The sequence below is a fragment of the Mus musculus genome, chromosome 17 (assembly GCF_000001635.26).
Source record: "Mus musculus strain C57BL/6J chromosome 17, GRCm38.p6 C57BL/6J".
Lineage (NCBI taxonomy): Eukaryota > Metazoa > Chordata > Mammalia > Rodentia > Muridae > Mus > Mus musculus.
In genome coordinates this window covers 71,006,283-71,022,183 of record NC_000083.6, presented here as the reverse complement: position 1 = coordinate 71,022,183, position 15,901 = coordinate 71,006,283, and the positions used below count along the sequence as shown (strand labels likewise).

General features: G+C 44.2%; 1 protein-coding gene across 7 annotated transcripts in view; it reads right to left on the bottom strand.

Annotated features, from left to right (window-relative positions):
- Nucleotides 1-15,901, bottom strand: part of Myom1 (myomesin 1) — a 123,525-nt gene that overhangs the window by 104,673 nt on the left and 2,951 nt on the right. For 5 of the 7 annotated variants that reach the window (XR_385297.2, XM_030249548.1, XM_030249549.1 and 2 more), the window contains exons 3-4: nt 3,671-4,859; nt 2,533-3,414 (exon numbers count right to left, since the gene is read on the bottom strand). The gene's annotated coding sequence lies outside the window, so the exon portion shown is untranslated. Of the gene's footprint in view, nt 1-2,532; nt 3,415-3,670; nt 4,860-15,901 lie in introns of those variants that run through there. The other 2 variants (NM_010867.2, NM_001083934.1) reach the window with 1 other exon arrangement.

Here is a 15,901-nt window from a genome sequence, read left to right as displayed (position 1 = left end):
ATGACCTCTGAATTCCAGGCTCCAGAACTAAAAGGGAATACCATTCTGTGGGTTAAACTGTCTAGTCCTGGACACTCTGTTCTCATGGACCTAGCAGAGAAAACCACAGGTCACTTCCCTAGTCCTGGTGAATGATAACAATGGCAGCATTAGGAGCGGCGTAAGAAGCGCTCAGACTCTGTGCACAGTCTGAAGAGACAGCCAACGGTATTCACCGGATGGTCCGACTGGAGCATGAAGGAAAGGTTTTTTGCCTGGCTAGCTAGAAGACTGAGGCTGCCATTATCCGAGATGAGGAAGAGAAGAAAATATCATCTAAGGATGGGAAGAAAAAAACTCAAAACCAGCCTGAGATATTCTCCATCTGAGGAACCTGCTACACTATCCAGCTGAGGTTTTAAGTAGGAAGTCGGATGTGTGACTTTAAAGTTCAAGGTACGGGATGGATATCTGGATCTTGGAGGCAACTGCACATAGGTGAAGCTGGAAAGCAGAAAGCTCTCTGGGCGGTGGTGCACACCTTCAATCCCAGTGCTCTGGAGGCAGAGAGAGACAGGTGGGTCTCTGTGAATTTGAGGCCAGCCTGGTTTGTGCAAGCCTCAGATCAGCTAAGACCTCACGGTGCCACCCTTTCCCAGGCGGCAGGAGACGGATGTGAGTGACTGCGCACAGAAAAGCTGAACCTCACGGTCTGATAACTTCTATAATTGGGAGTTCTTTCAAATTGTGCACACATTACAAAAAGGCAGAACAGTATTTATTCCATATAGAAATATGGGAGAATCCATATAGGAATATAAAGAATCTGAGCTCGGTGTGGCTCTGGCATTTCATATCTATCTATCAGGTAATTGATTTTGTGCGTCTAGGGGGTGCATGTGTGTCACAGCATGTACACGGAGCACAGAGGACAACTTCTCAGCACCCGTTCTCTCCTTCCGTGAGGGCTCAGGGGACAGAATTCAGGCCACCAGGCTTAGCAGGAAGTGCCTTTGCTTACGGAGGCCTTGCATTTACTTCATGTGTAAATCATGTGTTCACCGAAAGACTACCAGCCACATGGCAAACTGGAGCAAGTCATAATTTTATAGACACCTCTCCTAGGTTTTTTAAAAAAACCTCCCATGTATAATATTATTATTTTCAAAACTATATAACAAAATTGTTTTCAAGCAAAGGTTTTTCTTTTCCTAACCTTGTTTTGCTTAAAATTCCTAACTGAGGAGTAAATCCTTTTAAATTTTTGTCATATTTAAAACTAAGTTTTATTTAAGCTGCTTAAAAAGTCAGTGTGTTCTCTTTAGAGAAGAAAAGCCAACAAACTTCACTCCTGAAATATGTATCTGAAGTCTCATGGGAAATACCAGTCTACATGACATTTTCTAAGAGAGAGAAAAAAAAAATAGCTACCAGCAAGCAACTGTGCTTCCTTAAATCCTTAAATAGATTGCCTTTTCTGTTACTAAATATGCAGAACTATACTTAATGGATAACTTTTGGGTGGCGTTTATAGTATAAAAGGGTTAGAATACACTGTATTATGAAGTGTTAGGTAAGTCTCTGTAATGATGTCATCAAAGTGACTTACAAATAATAAAAGCTCCTTTGCTGTGTTATATTATAAACTAACATTGCTACCCAGATGGTTCAAAATGCTATCATTCTCACAAAACAGATGGTTTAAGTGTCTTGTCCCAACTCCATTTTCCATTCTTCATTATCTGTCCCAAGAATACTTACGTGATTAACATCTACTACTTAGTACATTGGTTAAGCCACCAGTGCTGAACCAAAGTATAGCAGTGACCAAAGTATAACCAGCCAGTGAGCCAGGCTTAGCCCAACACACAACTGCCAGGATTTGTTAGAAATAAAGACTTTTTTATTTTTTTGTCTTCTGTGCTTCTGAAAACTAACTTTTATTTCTAAAAATAATCTCGACGGTTAAGAAGAAATACTACCTCCAAAATTGTAACCGTGCTGTAATATTCTGATGCGGGCAGCAGAGGCCAAAAGCTGATGGAAATTAATTACAGAAGGCAATCGCTCCAGGGTCACGGTGCCAGGTCTGCCACCTCTGTGTTACCCAGTCATTTTCAAGTCAGAAATATCACAATGCTCCTGAGAGAGAGGTCGTCCACACTGCTCTCTCATGGCAGAGTTCATCCTCTCGCTTCTTCCCTCCCCCATCCCTCTCTTCCCTTGGAGCTATGTCACCGGATCATGAATTAGTGGCTCTGAAGAGAATTTGTATCCTTCTAGCTTAATTTGCACTCAAGGAGCTCTGTAAATACTTCACTGCTCCTTTCCCTGAGAAAATACTTGCATTGGATATGAGACAAATGTGAGCTTGCAGTTCCAGAAACAGAGGCATATTCTTGTTTTCAAAAGAATACGGCAAAAACAGCCACCAGCCCAGGCAGGTACCTTACTGCTCCCGTCTCCCCTTCCAGGAGCTCCTGTCACTCCCCTGCTGAGGCGAGAAGGCAGACTGAAACTCCTGAGTACATTTGCCACCTCCATGTCACTTACCGGTTTCTGGGGTGGGGGTTACGGCCCACTGCCCTGCCGCAGTCGAGGAGCAGGAGAGAATGAGGGCCCACCTAGGTTGAATCCAAGAAAAAGTTAAGAGGCAGGGCTAGAGGCTGGATTCTGGGGGCCAGTTCAAAAATAATGCATGTGGTCAGGCAGCAGAATGTCAGGGCCCCACAGCCAGCCTTTTATGGCCAGGAAGGCAGATAAATATAGCAGCACATGGGGAGGGGAGTCCCAAACCCAGAGAAGAGCATGGCAGGAAGCTGCAGGAGCAGTAGGATTAGGTTAATGGCTCAATGAGTACGGCCTGATTAAACCAAATGGAGGACCGACTTAAATAGAGGATTCTACGGACTGTGTCCGATATATCTTTACTGCTTTGTATTTAAACATACAGGGCTTGTGTTCAGAGCTAAAAACAGGTGTAGGAATCCGATCCTCAAAATGGACCTCATGGAATCTTAACGCCAAGACGCGGCTTTGTGTGCGCTGTTTGTGACACATGGAGCACAGCGTTGAAAGACAACATGGGAGAGAAAGCTGGGGCTAACTAAAGGTTAGTGCGGAGGCTTTGGGACACTCGCTGTCCCTCTCTGTTTAGGAAAAGTGAATCTTAGCATCAGGTGCAATTGTCCAATTCCTCATTCATTAGAAAAAGGAAAAGAAAAATTAGGAAAAGGAATTCGTTATCTTATCCTTCCACACTCAAGAGCAGGCTCAGCCTAACTACCTGATTCTTTGCTTCCAACCAATGGTGTAATGAAGAAGTGGCCCAGCCTGACACATGGGCTCCATCCCAAAATCCTCGTGAAAAGAACCTGCAGCAGTGGTGCACATCTGTAATTCCAGAACTCCATAGAAACGGTAATTCCATGAGTCCTACAGCAAGATGACAGACAGAGGCAGGAGGATCTCAGCTAAGCTGGTGGCTCTTTCTCTCTCTCCCTCTGTCCCTCCGTCCCTCCATCCCTCCCTCCGTCCTTTCCTCCCTCCCTCCCTCCCTCCCTCTTTTATAAACACACACAGTAAACACACTAACAATAAACAGAAAGTAATCCATTATAATCTATAAACTTCAGAAACTATTTGCTTCAAGAATTCTACTTAGACCCCCTTGCAATAGACAAAAAGACACCTTGGTGGTGGTATTCGGTCAGGGCCAGAGCAGATGGCAGTCCTTTGTTCATTCTAGCTTGATACCTGGCTTGGTGGCCAGAGCTGTTGTATGCCTAGGACTCAAAAAATCAAGTCAACTCAAATGCAGGCAGCACAGCGCAGGAGAAAGAAGACAGATAGACCCACCCTCCAGCACATGGCACAGGCAGGCAGACCAGAGACACACTGCGTACTGCCATGTTAGCACAAGATGGAGGATGTCACCCAGGGGCCTTCCAGCTGCATGACCAAACCTGCAGTTGGAGCCACCACAATGTGTGAGTGTGTGGTGGTCAGATGTGAGAGAAAGAGAAACAGAGCAGCTTGGGCATTGCAAAGAGATGGGACTGGAGACTGAACGTTCAGGAGGAGTAGCTTCATGTGAGTGGCTAGCCTCATCCCCTGAGACCTTGGTGAGGTCCCAGTCAGAGCTGCCACTGAGGACCACATCTCAGTTCATGGCTATGCAGCAGCAGGGCATTGGTGTCAAAGTCTATGACTCATATTATCTCTAGCGAACATGGGATCTCCCCTGTTGGGGCAGCGACCTGGGACCACGTGAATATCCCAAGTGGGACCAGGTAGATATCCTAGCCCTGCCCCTCACTAGTTTCAGTGATGGAGAGTTGGCCCCATCTCTCACCAGCAGCAGCACTTGGGAGAGCAGTCTGTATGTCTGACCCAGGTAGCACAGTGCAGCTGGTGGCAGGGGTATGGGTGAACTAGCCTCAGGGTATGAGTATGGGAGAGCTGACCCTCCCACTCACAGGCTGCAGCATGTGGGGTAATGGGCACTGAACCAGGACTGGGTATCACAGTGGAGCTGGCTCTGGAGGTGTGGGTGCAGGTTAGCCAGTCCCAGGGGCATGAGAGCAGGAGGGTTGACCCTGCCTTCTGCCAATGGTGGCACTGGGTGGCCCAGCTGAAGCAGTATGGATAAGGGAGAGCCATCGCACTGACCAGCTCAGCAACCACTGGGGCCCAGATCCAGGGCTCTGAACTGGTCCACCCCCAAATCTCCATCATCTGTGAACAGTTGGGACACATGAAAGGGCTTCCAGTCCTGCTGTTCCAAAGCTGCAGATCTCCATGACACAGGACAATAACAGGATAACCAAGAGGAGTCCTGATGAGGGTCCAGCATTGATGGTGTCTTGGAAGCCAGAGATCTGGAATCAGATAAAGGACTCATTGCAATGAACATTTGCAAGTAAAGATGTGTAGGCAGAGGGACTTACTGTGGGACACACTACAGCTTCCACCATGAGATGTTTTCTATGCTTTGTTTGGTTGTTGTTGTTATTGTTGTTGTTTGGTGGCGGTGGCGTCGGTGTGTGTGTGTGTGTGTGTGTGTGTGTGTGTGTGTGTTACGGGGGAGGTTGCAAGGGCAAAGGGCAGACATGAGGGGGTGGGGAGATGAGAGGGCCTGGGGTGCATGATGTGAAACTCACAAAGAATCAATAAAAAGTTAAAAAAAAAGAATTCTAGTTAATAGATTTCCCTTGCATAGTTCCAAGAGATTTTCTTAAGTTTATTTTCTGCTGCTTATTGTGATCACACTATCTATAAAAATACCTAATTCTATAATTCCAGTCCTCTGTACCCTAAAAGAGAATTCTAGATAGTTTCTTTCCTTGAAGGAATGACTGGTTTTAAGGTAGATATACATTTTTCTCTTTAAGCTGATTAGAAAAATGTAAGTGTTTTCTGAGTATAAGATAATGATGAACTAAAAGACAAGATAAATGTACGAGTTGCATCTAGCCCCTAGAACTCTGCCTGCTCAGTTTCATTTTAGAGAAGGACACAGAGTAATTGTATCAGATCGTTACTCTATGTATGGGGGTGAGGGATGAAAGAAGCATCGTTCCGGGACGAAAAGTAAAGAAAACGAATAAGGACTAAGTTCCACCTAAAATTATTAATGCCTTCCCTTAGTCTGCCAGCTTTAATTCACAACTAAATCTCACATATCAACCACATGAAGAAAGAAAGATCTGCATCTGCTCAGTTTGGTTCATGAAGCATTTCTAGACAGCCTATCAATGGGCAGCAGCACGGTGGTACCCAGCACGCCGAGCACAGCTCAGCAGGATGGGAAGTCCCTAGGGACAGTTACATCATGACGGAACAGGTGAAATAAGCATCCTGGTTAGAGCTTCATAAGAGTAAACCTGAAAGAACCCCTCACCTTTACAAGGCAGGACTAAAGGGAAATCTAATGTTATGCTAAGGGAAGAAACTGTGATCGAGACAGAAATGTGCCCTGTGGTTAGAAATGTCCTTCTCTCTCTAATGAAGATTCTTTAAGCATAAGAAAAATCTTAGCTGAATAGTTCCAAGAGTCCTTTTGAAGGCTGCAGCTGGAGTTACCTATATTTTGTATGGTAACTAGCTTGTATCCTCTCTAGCTTACAGTTGCTCTGTGTGTGTGTGTGTGTGTGTGTGTGTGTGTGTGTGTATGTGTGTAGTATATGTGATGAATGTGTGTATGTGATGAGTGTATGTGTGTATATGTATGTGTGTGAACATGTGTGTATGTGTGTGGTGAGTGTGTAATGTGTGTGTGGTAAGTCTGTGTGTGTATGATGTATATGAATGTGTGTATATGTGTGTGAACATGTGTATGTGTGTGATGAGTGTTTATGTGTGTATTTGTATGTCTATAATGAGTATGTGTATGTGTGTGAACGTGTGTGTATATGTATTGTGTGAACATGTGTGTATGTGCATATGTGATGTGTCTGTGTATATATGTGTGTGTGTGTGTGGTGAGTCTGTGTGTATGTGTGTTCAGAGGTGGGGTCTCAGGTATCTGAGGTATCTGGCATCAAATCTTACTGTTTATTGAATGACTTCAAGAACCAATTCACCTCTAAAGCTCTGAACCTACTTTGTTCTCTAATAGTGTCTCTAGATTGATGTGTGTGTGTGTGTTTCTGCTCTGTCTTCACTCATAAACTGATCTGGAACACTTTGTTCTAAAAAAGGCAACTGCTTGGAGTGACAACTCACCTCTGAAATGCCCCTTCATTGGTATGTTTTGGGTTTTTTTGGGGGGGGTTGCTTTATTAATGTTTTTAATCTCTAATGTCCCTGAAAATAATCCAGATATGTTTGTGTTACCACTAAAGGCTGTGGTTTGCAAACAGGGGAGGGGGGCATGAGGAAGACAGGAGGGAGAGAAGACTGGGCCTAGGATTCTTATGAGGAGCCAAGTTTCACCTAGTTATTAAATGATCCAGTTCTGAACTAGATCTGGAGCTAAAATTAGAGCTATTTATCTGAGCACTGGCAAAACGAAGCCAACACAGTGTTCCTTCAGGCCCTGCAGGCTACGAGTTGCCCAGGCGACCTCCCTCCACACTGGGCAGAAGGGAAGGATTTCTGGGTCAGTGGTCCTGAAAACAGAAAGTCTGTGGTGATTCAGCCTAGCAGATATGTGATAAGACAGGGTCCCAACATCCACTTGGTTCCTGCCGACTCCCATGTCTGTACCGTAGGCTCTGTGCCACCAGTAAACTCAAACAGTTTCACAGAGGGAGGCCTTGGTTGTCTGTGGAATGCTGCACTCATGCATTTAAATATTCATTTCTTTCTATTCTCTTCTGTTGCCTATATTTCCTTCTCTCCAGTTTTTCCCTCCATCACAGGGACCTTAACTTTACCAGACCCTCTGTATTAGTTACGTTTCTTACTGCTGTGCCGAAACCCCTGAAACAAGCAACTTCAGGAAGGAAGGAAGGGTTTGGTCTGCAGGTCGACGGTGTGGTTTATGTCAGCAGGAAAAGCATGGCTTCGGGATCATGAAGCCACGGGTGGCATTGTGTTCACAGTCAGGGAGCAGAAAGATGCATGCTGGGACTCAGCTGGCTCTCTCCTTTTCACTCAGTCTAGGACCCCAAACCATGGAATGGTGCTGCCCAAATTCAAGTGAAGTCTTCCCTGCTCAGTTAAACCTTTCTGGAAACATCCCTAAAGATGCGCCCAAGGTATATTTCTATGGTGATTCTAACTCCTATCAAGTTGACGACCAAGAGTAACTCTCCCACTCTCCATGTTTGCTTGAGGAGAGAAGCCCTTGGCTGCTAAGGTATAACTGGTCTAGGATTGTTGGTTAGGCCTGCAGAGGCTGATCAAACACTTCTGCACAAGCAGAAGTAGCCAGCAGCACTAGTACTTATGCAGAGGTGAAGGGGTACCCTTGGCTTCTGCCACCACCCTAGATCCAAACCCTCTTGACGCCTCTCTTCCTAGACAACATCTTCTGCAGGAAGGAGGGCAGAGTTTAGTATGAATGGGACAGCATCTTAAATGACAAGAAGGTCCCAAGTTATATCTGAGCCTTAGCTACCTTTACCATAGCATAAGATACCCTACTGCGTCTACGATGATAAGAGGGTAACTGTACTGTTTTAACCTTGACCCATACCTTGCTCTCAGCATGCTCTTCTGCCCTCCACTGGCGAATAAAAGGCTCTGTGAATGCTGACTTCTTTACAGATAAACACTAAGGTCAGGCAGCTGTCTGCTCAGTCACTTTCCTTTTCTCTTTCTCCCCACCTGAGCCCGCTTCCTGTGATTCGGACAGTCTCTTTGCTTGGCTTGGGCAGTAATGGTTTGGGCAGTAATGTATCCCTTATTGCTAACTAATGTGTCAGCAAACCATGTTTGAATTCCCTGAGACAGAAAATTTGTAATGTTGCACTTTGAGAAGAATGATGGCTTCGTCCTTGTTTGACATAAAGGCAGTAGAGCTAGAACAAACAGGCTAAATAAACAAAAGTCCATTTATTTTCCAGATCAGCAGATACGTTGGATATAATTCGTCAAAGTGGTTGGGAGCTGTGAAGCCCTCATGCATCAGCACTGAGACACCCTGTCACAAAGCCTTCGCAGTGTGACGAACCACAGCAAAGCGGGTCTAATGACCAGGCAATGAGGGCTACAGCTGGGGACCAAGGATGTGCACGGGCAGAGCTCACTCAGCTTCCTTTCTTTACAACCTTCCTGGGTCCTACCCTCCTTAACACAGTTTAGGGGATCTTGGCCATCAGACCCCCATACTCCTCCAGCTCCACCCCTCTCAGTTTCTGTTTGGCTCCTTACTTCCAACCACAGCAATTCCCCAAGCTCGGAGACTTGAAGGCTTCAGTTCCTCCACATGTGCCACTCCTTTGTTTGCCTAGCACCTGTCTAGCACGTGCGCACCTGTCTCCTGTCCTGCGAGTCACCCGAAGACAAGAAGCTCCCATATCTAGCACAGCTCTTGACATATAATGAGCATTTGTATTATATTATTCCTCAGTACCCCATTCATACTACAATGTTTCCCAATGTAGTGACTCGTGTTTGTAACAGGAGGTGGCAGAAGGAGGCTCATGAGTTCAAAACCAGCCTATCTCAGAAACAAAAACAAAAGAGAAAAGTTAGAATGTTTGGATTATTTTGTTAAAGCCTTCAGTTGATGTAAGAAATATTTATTTTTAAATGCATTATAAGTTTCTTTGTTGTACTGTACATTTTTTAAACTTGATTATTTGGTTTTCTTCTTGGGTAAGCTACGTTTTAGCTGTGACATAAAATATATATGAGATATATCAATCCATAGGTAGATATTTTTTATATCACTCTTTGTGGGATTTTGTTGTTGTTGTTGTTTTGTTTTGTTTTTCGAAAAAGAGTTTCTCTGAATAGTCCTGGCTGTCGTGGAACTCACTCTGTAGACCAGGCTGGCCTCGAACTCAGAAATCCACCTGCCTCTGCCTCCCAAGTGCTGGGATTAAAGGCATGTGCCACCACTGCCCGGCTTTATATCACTCTTAAGCTGCTATAAACACCCAACATTATTGAGAACTCCAGTGTGTTACGGGAAATATTTAAAAAAATGAATCATGCTATTGCTGGCAAGGCACCGTTGGGCTGGCTGGCCAGGCACTGGCAGGCAATGGCTGTCCTGTTCTCATCTCATGAAGACTCTCTGACTCAGAGCTCCAAAATCTCTCCACCCAGCTCGCTAAATTCCCACTGGCAGGTGGCTACCACGACAGCCCCATGCTTCAATGTTCCCACGGCCTTTTGTGGTGCACTTCTGACAAACCCACCCTTTGCCACTATACCCTTTCTTTCTATAATCAGTCGAGCTGCCACATGAGGAGAACACTACACAAACTTAGTTCAGAATCAATGGTAATTCAATTGCTGGGTGCAACAACTAGAATCCTAATCTTATAGCCATATTAAATCTAAATCTTCCAGTGGTGGATCCTGGTAGATTCGCCATCTAAATCAGGAGACACTGGTAGCTACATCTTGTCCTCTTGCTGTCCCTTTCTAAAAGCCCTTATCTCTCCCTGCCCCCTCCATCCAACCAGGAAGTCCCGCCTACTCACCCAGTGATTGGTTCCTTTATTTATTAGGGGAAGATTTTTAAGAAGTCACTTGAGTATGTAACTCATTCCTGGTTCCAGACAACCCCTCCTGGGAAAGCGACATTAACATCAAAATACAAACAGCACCAGGGCCACCCACAATACCAGTGTTTTACATACCATACCAGTTCTTTACAGATATTGTTTTAACTTTTTATTTTTACCAAGTCTCTGAAAGATATTATTATCCCCAAGTATGAATGAAAAAAAAATTAAAGTTCAGAGAGGTTAGGCAGGGCTACTTCTCTTAACTCCCTAAAGTTACTGTAAGTGACAAAATTAGTAAATAAGAAAAATCTAGGGGGCTGGTGAGATGGCTCAGTGGATAAGAGCACTCGACTGCTCTTCCAGACTGCTCTTCCGAAGGTCCGGAGTTCAAATCCCAGCAACCACATGGTGGCTCACAACCATCTGTAACAAGATCTGACTCCCTCTTCTGGAGTGTCTAAAGACAGCTACAGTGTACTTACATATAATAAATAAATACATCTAAAAAAAAAATCTATTTCCAGTATGCTCTAAAGGCCCACTCTGACAGGTATGGTAGCACTCTGTATCTGTGCTCGCTCGCTCTCTCTCCATACACACACACACACACACACACACACACACACACACACACACACTGTCCTGACCATAGCTACTCAGCTTACACTTCCTGCGGGGCTCTTGCTCTCCAATCACAGATGGTGGTTGGCTACAGATCCAAAAGTACCTGATGTATATCCGAACCAGCAAACGACCTATGGAATATGGATTGGCTCAGAAAGGCAAATGAAGCTAAATTCCATGGGTCTCTTTGGAAACTGAATTGGAACTATTGTTATAACACTTAGTAGCAGGAACAAAAGTCAAGAGGGCTAAACCTGGAGATGACATGAGTATATTTAGAATGAGGGAAACCATGGTGTGATGGTTTGTATATGCTTGGCAAGGGAGTTTCACTATTAGGAGGTGTGGCCTTGTGAGAGGAGGTGTGGTCTTGCTGGAGGAGGTGTGGCTTTGTTGGAGGTGTGGCCTTGCTGGAGGTGTGGCTTTGTTAGAGGTGTGGCCTTGCTGGGGGTGTGGCTTTGTGAGAAGAAGCATGTCACTGCGGGAGTGGGCTTTGAGACCCTCCTCTTAGCCACGTGGAAGCCAGTCTTCTGTCTGTATTTGGATCAAGATGCAGAACTCTCAGCTCCTCCAGCCTCACATCTGCCTGGATGCTGCCATGCTCCCACCTTGACAATGGACTGAACCTCTAAACCTGTATGCCAGCCCGTTAAGTGCTGTCCTTTGTTAGAGTCGCCTTCATCGTGATGTCTATTCACAGCAATGGAAACCGCTAACTAAGACACATGGCAAACTGAAGTTCTGGGGGTGCCACAAGCTCTGGGTGGTTGAGGAAAGCAGTTGGTAGAGGACGAGCAAAGCCAGGCGCAGTGCAGAGAATGACCATGCGGTCCGTGAGTCAGAAAGCAAGCGGCCAGACACTCAACTCCTGGGTTTGTGTGGTTCCTAAAGCTTTTCTCTTGAACTCTTTGAACTGTGTGTCTGTTCCTTGCCATTGAACGGGTGAAAATGCAGTAGTGTATTAAATATAAATGCAGTAGGGTATTAAACACTTGATGCTCTGCATATAACGCTTGTATTTGTCCTATCTGACACACAACATCTCCACTTCAATTTTTTCCTTTTTATACTCTCTTATGAAAGCAGAACCGTAAGTTGTTTAACAGTAATACTTCCACGCATTAAATGAAACTCACGTTCATGTAAACTCTGCTAACATAAGACTGCTGGTTGCCTGGGCTCGGGGAACGGGAGGTCGGAGAACCGGGAAGCTCCTCTGCGAAGGGGCATGAAGCTCTGAGGCGTGATGTGACCATTCACTATCATGGGTGTGGCGATGGCTTTCCTGAGAATATGCATATGCCAGAATGTATCTCACTGTATTGTATAGTTTAGTGTGTTGTTAATCATGTGTTAAAAATACCTTAAAGCCATTTAAAATTTTATCCTCTCCCCAACAAAGATACAGGATTCCACTCCTCAAGATACTACCCTTATGTTTATGAGTGACAAAGCTGCAGTTGGTTGCCAAACATATTGTGAGCACTAGTTTATTCCCGGGGCTGCTCTTGACCTTGCTCTGCAGCCCTGCAGGACCTGCATTTGCCACTGTCTAGGTTCACCCTCACAAGTATCTGGGGTTCTGGGCCTGCACCACTAGACATGGCTATCAGTTTCTGTATTTTGTTTTCCAGCTGAATTTCACTTTAGAAAAGCTGTCTTTCACTACTTATGACACTTAGGAAAACAGGTATTGACCTTCACAGTTTCAATTTTTTTCCAAATCTTTTTTTCTTCTTCTTAATCCTTTGGCTAATTTTCTGCTTTTAAACTTAGTAGCGTCTGGTTTGGAGGAATTTTGTACATTTATAAATGCTTTAAGGTTGTGCTGAGACATGGTCTTTTATAAGACATTTTATAAGAGATGATTATAACGTGGAATTCCAGTCCCTGCACTAGCCTCCAACGGTGACCTGATCTCAACTGCTCAAGTCACAGGCTGCATGGCCACGCTGAGCTGATGGAGCGCAGAGGAGCAAACTCAGGGCTGTGCACTCGCACGCACTCTGCCAGCTGTGCTACATCCCCAGCCTCAGTTTCCCATGCTCTCACCTTGTTTATCATTCCTCAACTTCAAAAGCATTTTAATTAAGCCCACAGCATGAATGTATGAAAATTTCAAAGAATTAAAATATTATATTGACAATATTACATTGAAATATAATATTACAATGATAATATTGCACTGAAAAAAATAAGTTTGGGGGCTGGAAAGAAGGCTCAGCAGTTAAGACCAATGGTTGCTCACTCTTGTAGAGGACCTAGGTTCAGTTCCCAGCACCTACCTGATGGCTTCCAGGCATCCCTAACCCCAGTTCCAGCAAATCCAACACACTCCTGACCTCAGAAGGCCCAGACATACATGCAAGCAAAACATTCACACATAAAGTAAATATAAAAATTTTAAGAAAAAAATATTGACTACATTTTAAAAACCAGAAATTCTTCATTCACGTTGATTTTTTTCTATACACTTTTAATACACTCTTTGTAGTCTATTTGTAGCTCTGGTGCTCCAAGTCTAATTATCAGACAGATTGAGCTAAACATTCTCTCCACTTAAAAGACAGGAGCTCCTCCTACTGTCTTCTTCCTGGACTAATAGATTAAAGCTCATTGTTACATCATACACACACACACATACACAGAGAGAGAGAGAGAGAGAGTCATACCTTACCTACAAGCAATTAAAATGTACGTTGTTAAAACCAAACTGACAGAGTTGGAGGTGGCTCAGTTGTTAGTGCTTGCCCGCTATGCATGAAGTCATTTCAGTTCCCACAGTGGCATAAAAACAGCTCCACGGCACACACTGTAACCCCAGCCCTCGGGAGGGAGAGTCAGGGGGATGAGGGGTTCAAGGTCATCCACAGCTGTTCATGGAGTCTGAATCCAGCCTGGGACTACATGAGGCCATATCTCAAAAGATAAACAAGATTGGAAGCCCATATTTCTCAACATTCAACAGTTTCTTTTTTTTTTTAAATTATTTGTTTATTTTATGTATATGAGTACACTGTAACTGTCTTCAGACACACTAAAAGAGGGCATCAAATCCCATTACAGATGGTTGTGAGCCACCATGTGGTTGCTGGGAATTGAACTCAGGACCTCTGGAAGAGCAGTCAATGCTCTTAACCGCCAAACCATCTCTCTAGCCCCATTCAACAGTTTCTTATATACAACAAAAATCAAAAGTAATCAAGCCAGTCAGGTAGCTAAGGGGGTAAAAGTGCTAGCTACCAAGCCTGGTGGATGAAACTTCAGCCCGGGAACCCAAATGGTAAAAGAAGAGAACTGATTCCCACAGCTTGTCTTTTGACACATGCACACACACACAAACACACACACACACACAGAGATATACACACACAAACACAGACATACACAAACACAGACATACACACAAACACAGACATACACACACAGACAGACAGACACACACACAAGCACAGATACACATATAGAGACATATACACACATACACAGAGAGACATACACAGAGAGTCATATATACACACACAGTCATACAGAGAGAGAGACATATACACACAGAAACACACAGAGAGACATACACAGAGAAAGATATACACAGAGAGAGAGGCACAAAGAGAGTCATACACAGAGAGAGAGAGAGAGACAGAGACAGAGACATAAGAAATACATACATACATACACAAACACAGAAACACACACTTAAGATTTTTTAAAAAATAAAAAACATAGGTTTCTCAATTGTGCTAACTAGCTATATGCACCCAAGTAAGTAATTACCAAATATTTGTTGATATTCATAAATAATTAGAGGAGCAGGGGTGGGATTTATCTCCTATCCTTGGAAAATCAAAGACATAACTTACACTTTTGGCTTTTTGTATGACTATTAAGAGAACCTGTGCAAGTAACTGAAGTATCTTGAATCTCGACTTGTGTAAGAAAAGCAAACAATAGTGTCTTCAGGCCCTACAGGGCTGTGGCGAGAATTAAATGTTACACAAATACCTGGCACGTGCTGGGCACATGGTAATTTTAGCTCCTTTTTTCTTTTTAGACCTGACCTCAGAAAACTGTCCTGTCACTTGGTACTCATAGTACCCCCAAACCATTACTTAATACTGAGCCCCCAAATCAGTGGTTATCGTGGTTTCTCAATCTCAGCCCTTCAGGCAGCATCTCTAACTCCTCTCTAGTGGCCAGCAGCAGCCCTCTGGTTATGAAGACGCAGAATGTCTCCTGACATGTTCCTTCAGAGGCAAAGTCTGCACGCCTTCCTCCCTGGCTCCTGAGAACCCCAGCACTGGTGGAATATGAACTCACGTTTTAGTGGGACTTGGATGTGATTTGGAGAGAGGTCCTTAGGAGATAAAAAAATTTAGACAGACCATAGGGTAAGGCCCTCATCAGTTAGGACGCATAGGAAGAAGAAAGGAAAGTCTCTCTGCCATGTAGGACAGGGCAAGGAGGTGGCTGTCTGTGACCATAAAGATGGTTTCAGCAAGAAGTGAACCAACCAGACCCTCCATGTTGGACTTTTCAGCCTCCACAGAGTGGAAAACAAATTCTCGTTATTTGAGCCACCTGGCCTGTGAGTGAATAGAGATTTTAAATAGAAAAGAGAAACTTGCTAAGCATCACAGACACGTATTGTTTAGGGATAACCATCTTTTCATTTTCATTGTTACGGCTTCATTTTTGTGGGTGTGTGTCAGTGGACGGTCAGGGTCCAGCCTTGACTTTCAGCTACCGAGGTGGAACACGAGATGGTCCAGAAGATAGTGACTTCTGACAATTAACTCTCCCTTGCTATTCTGACACCAAAAGCTGATGACTTCTGGCAAATGACTTTGAAAGCAGTGGGGGAAATAGGAAAGAAAATTACTTGGGCTCTTTAACTCAAGAGCCACTTGCTAGCTTGGAGAGGCTTGGAGCTCATTAACTATTCATGAGACAGGGAGAAAGAAAAGGATAGAGAAAAAGTCATGTGCATGTGTACACACACACACACACACACACACACACACACTTGGCCAGGCCCAAACCACCAGTTCCATTCATTTCATATGTGCATGTGCACACTTATATACCTACACATATGCCTACATACATATATATGTAGATGCATTTAGATAGACAGACATATATACACATTTGGTGGGTGGAGCAGAGCC